Here is a 7,742-nt window from a genome sequence, read left to right on the forward strand (position 1 = left end):
TTGTTCACCCACCAAATTTTAAATTAAGAAATTGGGATGAGGAGATTCTCGATCGGTTTCAAAGTCTTGATGCTCAGAATTGTCCGTAACCGGGGACACGGCTAAGTACTTAGTTTTGACACTCTCGAGAGGTTTGTGTACTTTACCCACAAGACTCGGCTATTCCATCATCCATACTACTTAGGTGTGGCATGGAAGAGAGAAAGACGAGACAAGACTTTTCAGAAGCAATCCCTCAGACCAGCACGGACGCGCTCCATCCTACAACACTACCACCCTCTGTTCGCCTGGCTAAGTTCTTGCAACTTAGTTGGTCAAGGCAGAGCCCATAATGCCATGTGGCTACACTAGAAGCTTCTCAACATTGAATGTCTCCAATCTCTTTGTTCCTGGGCGGCAATCCCCACCTATGTCTGCACTCCGCTGACTGATCTTACCAATCCGCCCAGGTGGTTCATTAACTTAGTTGTTTTTCACCACACCAAAACAAAATTTTTGCAACACACACACACATGTATCATGAGATCCCTCCCACGTATCTATTCAGCACGACTAAGTATTCTACACTTACGTGTTTCTTCTAACATGATATCCAGTGATATCCTAAATAAGACATAGCATAGCATAGACCATATAAACCAAACCTATCATGCATACTACCAAAAACACTAGTGCATGATAAAACAGTAGGACTTTCATGAACAAGGTGGAACTTGCCTTGACGAGGAGAGAAGTTGGTACACTCTTCACAAAAACACTCGTTGCAATCAGCACATCCACAATCTACAAACAAAATTTCACTCCATAAACACATAGCAACATATAGACAAGCACAAATAAAATATGGATGCAATATGTGGATTAAACATGAACAACACACTTAACATGTTCTCTGGTTTTCAACTATATGCATGATGCCATGGTTCAAATTTTAGTGTAGTTTACTTTATGTAAAACATTTTCTAACACTAGAAGGTCTACAACTCTATATAAAAAATATAGAAATAAAATAACAGAGACTAATGATTTCGTTTATTATAGTACGGGTTTTTATTTTTCGCTAACAGCAAAAGGATTTCTCAAAAATATTTTATACAACTCATTTTATAGTCAAAATATTCTAATTGTGTTTCTGCAAAAGATGTAAATAAACATGATGCAAAAGTGCAATATGATGTGCCCAGCTTATTCTATACATTTTTCTGAATCCAGGGATACTTTATTTATATCTTTCGGAACAGTAATTTAAATGATATGGAATTTCAAAATTTCCATGAAATCTGTCCAAAATGACGTACAAGCTGAATTACTAGTAGCAGATAAGCTAGGACAATGTCGTGTGTTTCTATATGTATTGAGAAGGCATCGATTCAATTACGTGAATTAGTAGGTTCCTTCATCTAAAACCTTGCCGTAGCTCTTACTGATTTGGCACAATCCTGCTATTCTAGTACTAAGTGCATATATGTGTACGAAGAAGAAAACAACACCAGACGAAGACGATACCGCTGATGGCACAGGTGGTCGACGGCGATGTCGGAAACGTCGGTGCAGTACAGGAGTTGACGAAGACGTTGACGACGGGCTTCCGGCGTCGATGGAGTTGTAGAAGGCGAAACGGACGTCTAGGTACAAGTACTTCTTCCGAAGTCGCTCGGCCAAGATAAATCCTTCCCGCGGTCGGTGCCACAGTCGAAGATGAAGCCGTCACTCTAGTGCACCAAAATTCATGAAACAAAATCTGAGAGGTGCGAAAGGGAGAAATAGGATGTTTGGAAGAAACTAGAGGTCAAACGGCGGATCGAGCTTACCGAATTCGGCGATAAACTGCGACGGTACCGCGGACTTTCGAGCTCGAATTCGAGCAGCCTGGGGGCTCTCGGTGTGTGTTGTTTGGGGGATATTACGGAGGAGAGAGTGGGGCTTAAGTAGGATCAAATGGCTCGTTAAATGGTGTCTTAAATCGTCGGGAATCAAGTCGAGAGGAATTGCAAAGAAACTGAAGAACGCAGAGGTCGTGCGACTCGTCCGTTCGCGTCCAGGGTTGAAGAAGAGAAGATGATGACATGGCGGTGGGGCCCATACGTTAGCAAAGGAAAGAAAAGAAATGAGGGAAGGTGCAGCGTGAGTTGTTGCTTGCCTGGTCGTGCGTGACTCTGGCTGGGTTGGCTCGTTTTGAGCTGGCCTGGCGGTGCCCCGCTCATTTTATTTTGTTTTTTGTTTTTTTTAAAAAAATTCTACTACGGTATAGCATTTGGAAAAATTTGAAACCTGAATTTGATCGAAAGTGAGTCAAACCAAGTTAGAAAAATTTTAATAAAATATCAATGGATTCCTTATTCAATGAAGAACATTTTGGAACCACTTTTAAATTATTTTGAAAAAAATCGAATTTGGCACAAAGGTCTATATTTCATTCAAAAATTTCTAGTGAATGCAAATATGCCATGATGCTTATGAATGCAATGCATGTTTTTAATATTTGTAAAATTTGGGATGTTACAAACCTAACCCCCTTAAGATGAATCTCGTCCCCGAGATTCGGATTGGCTAGCAAATAGGTGTGGGTGGTTTTCTCGAAGATCATCTTCTCGTTCCCAAGTTGCTTCTTCCTCAGTGTGGTGATTCCACTGAACTTTACAGAACTTGATCGTCTTGGTACGAGTAACTCTTTCTGTTGTCTCTAGTATTTTGACGGGTTTCTCTTCATATGTAAGATCACTCTCCAACTGAACTTCTTCCAGTGGCACCGTGTCTCTTAGCGGAGTTTCTGCCATATCTGGGTGACACTTCTTCAGCTGGCTCACATGGAATACATCATGAACGGCTGATAGGGCTTCTGGTAGTTCCAACTGATAAGCTACTTCTCCTTTGCGAGCTAGGATCTTGAATGGTCCTATAAAGCGAGGTGCTAATTTTCCTTTGACTCCAAATCTCTTAACACCACGTAGTGGTGAAACTCTGAGATAGGCTCTATCTCCTACTTCATAAGTCACCTCTCTACGCTTTGAATCTGCGTAGCTCTTCTGCCTAGATTGAGCTATCTTCAGTCTATCTCTAATCAAGCGGACCTTCTCTTCAGCATCCTTGATTAAGTCCGGACCAAAAAGACTTCTTTCCCCTACGCCACTCCAAAGTAGTGGGGTGGTGCACTTCCTTCCGTATAGTGCCTCGAATGGAGCCATCCCAATGCTAGCTTGGTGGCTATTGTTATATGAAAACTCTGCGTATGGCAAATTTTCATCCCAGCTAGATCCGTAGTCCAATGCACAAGCTCTCAACATATCTTCTAAGATCTGATTTACTCTTTCAGTCTGTCCATCAGTCTGTGGGTGAAACGCTGTGCTGAACTCTAGTCTAGTTCCCAGGGATTCATGTAGTTGGCGCCAAAAGTGAGAAGTGAACTGAGTACCTCTATCTGATACAATACTCTTGGGCACGCCATGTAAACAGATAATTCTGCTCATGTAGATCTTGGCTAGCTTGGCACTTGTATAAGTGGTCTTCACAGGTATGAAGTGAGCCACTTTAGTCAAACGGTCCACCACGACCCAAATAGAATCATACCCAGATCTAGTCTTTGGCAATCCGGTGATAAAGTCCATGCCTATGTTGTCCCACTTCCACTCGGGTACTGGTAAAGGTTGCAATAGTCCTGCTGGTTTCTGATGTTCTGCCTTGACTCTGCTACATACATCACACAATGCAATATGTTCAGCAATATCTCTCTTCAAGTTAACCCACCAGAATCTTTCCTTCACGTCCATGTACATCTTGGTGTTGCCAGGGTGAATAGAGTATGGTGAATCATGTGCTTCTTGAAGTATCAACTTCCTAAGTTCAGGATCTTGAGGTACACAAATGCGCTTCTCGAACCATATGGTTCCTTGCTCATCTTCATGAAATCCCTTCGCCTTGCCTTTGTTCATATTGATCTTGATTTCTTCTATTTCCTTGTCTAGCTTCTGAGCTTCTCTAATTCTATCCATAAGTGTCGGTTGAACCTCAAGGGATGTCAAATATCCTTCTGGCACAATTTCCAATCTGAGATCTTTAAACTGCTCGCACAAGTCTTCGGGCAATTCTCCTGCTGTGAGACCGTTCACATAGCTCTTACGGCTCAAGGCATCGGCTACAACATTAGCCTTTCCTGGATGATATTGCAAACTCATATCATAATCTTTTATGAGTTCCAACCATCTTCTTTGTGTCATGTTCAACTCCTTCTGAGTGAATATGTACTTTAGACTCTTATGATCAGTGAACACATCACTATGTTTTCCCATTAAATAATGTCTCCACACCTTGAGGGCATGTACAACAGAGGCTAGCTCCAAGTCATGAGTGGGATAATTTCTTTCGTGGTTCTTAAGTTGGCGCGAAGCATAACACACCACTTTGCCATCTTGCATTAGAACACTGCCAAGTCCTTGATGAGAAGCGTCACAGTACACCTGGAAGTCCTTATTGATATCCGGCAAACATAGAACTGGTGCACTTACTAGACGTTGCTTCAACTCCTGAAAACTAGCTTCACACTCGTCGGTCCAGGTAAATTTCTTCTCCTTCTTCAGTAGCTCGGTCATAGGCTTTGCAATCTTGGAGAAGTTTTCAATAAACCTTCGATAGTATCCTGCAAGTCCTAAGAAACTTCGAATCTCTCCTGCATTCTTTGGTGATTCCCACTCAGTCACAGCTGCAACCTTACTTGGGTCCACTGCGACACCTTCTGCTGAAACTATGTGTCCAAGAAATCCCACTTGGTCTAGCCAGAACTCACACTTACTGAATTTGGCATACAATTTGTGTTCTCTAAGCTTCTCCATGATTAGGCGCAAATGTTTCTCGTGCTCGGCATCATCCTTTGAATATATCAATATGTCATCAATGAATACCACGACAAATTTGTCCAAGTACTCCATGAATACCTTGTTCATCATAGTCATGAAGTAGGCTGGAGCATTCGTTAGTCCAAAAGACATAACTGTATACTCATATAGACCATACCTAGTGGTAAAGGCGGTCTTGGGTATGTCCTCATCCCGTATCTTCAACTGGAAGTAACCTGATCGAAGATCTATCTTGGAAAATATCTTTGCTCCCTTCAGTTGGTCGAACAAGTCATTGATGTTGGGCAACTGGTACTTGTTTTTAATCGTCACCTCATTTAGTGAACGATAGTCCATCACCAATCTCTTGCTAGAGTCTTTCTTCTCTACGAACAGTACAGGTGCTCCCCAAGATGATGAACTTGGTCGAATAAAACCTTTCTCTATTTGCTCCCTGAGTTGTTTCTTTAGCTCCTTTAGTTCCTCAACATCCATCTTGTACGGTCTCTTGGCTATGGGTCCAGTACCGGGCAACAATTCAATGATAAACTCAACATCTCTGTCAGGTGGCATTCCTGGCAACTCTTCTGGGAACACATCCGGATACTCTCTCACAACAAGTACATCCTCTAGACTAACCCCCTTAAGAGAATTTAGCTTGGAGCCTTTAAGCTCAAATGTGGACCTGAAGCGGATCCGTTTCTTCTCTGGGGTAGTGAGCAAAATGCATCGCTTGGCACAATCTATAACGCCTTCATAAGCAATCATCCAATCCATGCCTAGGATGACGTCCAAGCCTTGCGATTCCAACACTATGAGGTTTGTGGGAAAAAGGTATTTCCCGATCCCCAACGTCAGATCTCGACACCCAAAAGTTGCTATTAGTTCTCCCCCGGGTAAACTTATATTAATGGGTCTGTCTATGGTTCTTGTTGGTATTTTATTTCTATCCACGAATACTCTTGATATGAATGAATGAGATGCACCAGTATCAAAAAGAATGAGTGCTGGAAAGGAATTAATCAAGAGTTTACCGATAACTGCATCAGGTTCATCGAGCACTTCTTCCACATTGACATGATTCACATGCCCTTTCTGAAATGGGTTTGGCTTCTTTGCTTCCTCGGTCTTCTTCTCAGGGCAATTAGTAGCATAATGTCCAGTCTTCTTGCACTTGAAGCATTCCACCCCGCTGAGATCATTCTTCACAAAACGATTGTCATTGTTGTGGTTATGGCCATTGTTGCCTCCATGGTGGTTGCCATATCCCTTCCCAGAGTTGTGCTGGTTGTGACTCTTATGGCCATTATGGTTGTGGCCATTTCCCTTGTTGTACTGATGTTTATTCCCACCATCATTTCCTCCATACTTGTTATATCCTGAACCTCCGCTGCCTTCACCATATGAGCGCATCTTGTGTGGTGGTTCTGAACCATACTTGTTAAAGTTGTGCTTCCTCTTCTTTCGCTCAACTTCCTTCAGCTTGCTTTCTAAGATAGTAGCTTTGTCACACAAGGCTTGATAAGTAGGCACATATGCCACAGACAACTGAACAGACAAGTCGTCATTCAGACCATCAAGGAACTTATCCTTCCTCTTAGCATCAGTATCAACATCGTCTGGTGCATAGCGTGCCAAACTACTAAATTCATCAATGTACTCTGCCACTGTACGATGGCCTTGCTTGAGGTTGTGAAATTCCTTCTTCTTCAGATTCATTACTCCTGAAGAGATATGAGCAGTACGAAACCCATCTTCAAAGATTTCCCAAGTCACATTTGCAATAGGATGAGTGATTTGGAAATTCTCCCACCAAGTGGCCGCAGGTCCCTCTAACAGATGAGCAGCAAATCTGACTTTCTCGGCATCGGTGCACCCTACTGTCACCAAGTCCTTGTTTACTGCACGAAGCCAATCATTGGCCATCATTGGGTCTGCTGCTTTGGAAAACTTCTCAGGTCGAAGCCTCAGAAACCTAGTTAGCATATCAATCTGTGGTGGTGGTGGTGGGTTGTTGTTGTTGTTGTTGTTGTTGTTGTTCTGATTGTTCTGATTTGCTAGAAATTGGGTCATCATCTGCATCAGTTGTGCCTGTGCCTCCATCAGCAGTTGCATCTCGGGATCACGACGGGGCGGCATCTGTTGGTTTGGTATAGGTGAGAATGGAATTAGAGATAGGATCTAAGGGAAATAAAATTCTTACCCTTACACAACACAAGCATAGAAACAATCCTCAAAATCACACAAGATTTAATTTAACTTAACTAAGAATTGAAGAAAACATTGATCGCAAAACGTCTCGAAACAACTAAGGAAAACAAGGCATGGTAGTCTCACTAACTAAACTAATCTTCCTCCATGTTGTCTTCTTCTTGTTCGAAGGTGAGTCATGAAGAATGTGTCCTTGAAGTCCTCAGCGGCAATATAGTTCAAGTTCTTCATCTTTAAGTTGGATAGAGAAAGATTGGAGATAGAATGAAATAAGGAAAGAATTTACAAGACAGTGGAAGTAGAAGACTTAGAAACAAATAGCAACTCCTAAATTTTTCTAAGTGTCTTCATCCAATCCTAGGGTCACGAACCTAAGGGCAACACAGTGCTCTGATACCATCTGTAGTGACCTCACCCGGTAGGGTGCCGATCCCTGTGCAATAGTGCTAGTCCCGGATCGAACTGCTAGCACACACAGATTAAGATGCAATATCAAATAGCAAAGGTCAATATTACATCGCATGATCCAGAAAATAAAATAGTTCATTACAACTTGCATAGCTATGAGCTAGCACTTATTCAGAGTTCACAACGGTAAAGTAAAACTTAAGCATGGAGCCATCTCTCTTCATGATGCCACAGGCAGACATGTTGAGCGAAGACTCGTGATCCTAATCCACCATTACCTAATCAGAGTAGTGA

The 7,742-nt window shown here is 42.3% G+C and overlaps 1 long non-coding RNA gene across 1 annotated transcript; it reads right to left on the reverse strand.

Moving 5' to 3' along the window:
* Positions 1–716: 716 nt before the first annotated feature.
* On the reverse strand, positions 717–2,067 carry LOC124659065. Its single transcript, XR_006989434.1, has 3 exons — positions 1,812–2,067; positions 1,507–1,712; positions 717–783 (listed from the first exon to the last, which is right to left on the reverse strand). It is a non-coding gene; the product is annotated as an uncharacterized LOC124659065 (long non-coding RNA).
* Positions 2,068–7,742: the final 5,675 nt, after the last annotated feature.

This window comes from Lolium rigidum, chromosome 6 (assembly GCF_022539505.1).
Source record: "Lolium rigidum isolate FL_2022 chromosome 6, APGP_CSIRO_Lrig_0.1, whole genome shotgun sequence".
In the NCBI taxonomy this organism is placed as follows: domain Eukaryota; kingdom Viridiplantae; phylum Streptophyta; class Magnoliopsida; order Poales; family Poaceae; genus Lolium; species Lolium rigidum.